Consider the following 507-nt stretch of genomic DNA (forward strand, 5'->3'; position numbering starts at 1 on the left):
TTTTCCTTTTCCCAATGGATTGACTGATATCCTTTGTCAAAAATCAGTTGGCTGTAAGCCTTGGGGGTTATTTCTGGGGTCTCTATTCTATTCCATTGGTCCACATGTTTGTTTTTGTGCCAATACCACGCTGTTTTGATGATCACAGCTTTACAGTATATCTTGGGATCAGGAAGTGATATGCCTCCTACTCCATTCTTCTTGCACAGGATTGATTTTGCAATACGAGGTCTTTTATGATTCCAGACAAATGCTATGATTGTCTTTTCTAGGTCTGTGAAGAATATTTCTGGTATTTTGATTAGAATTGCATTAAAGGTGTTGATTAATTTGAATAGAATTGCCATTTTGATTATTTTAATTCTTCCAATCCATGAACATGGTATGTCCTTCCACTTTTTAAATATCACTTTCAATACCTTTTTTAAGATTTTCAGTTTTCTTTATAAAGGTCTTTAACTTTCTTAGTTAGGTTTATCCCTAGGTATCTTATACATCTTGTGCTAT

This window comes from Tupaia chinensis, unplaced genomic scaffold, assembly GCF_000334495.1.
Source record: "Tupaia chinensis unplaced genomic scaffold, TupChi_1.0 Scaffold143598_1, whole genome shotgun sequence".
NCBI classification, from domain to species: Eukaryota; Metazoa; Chordata; class Mammalia; order Scandentia; family Tupaiidae; genus Tupaia; species Tupaia belangeri.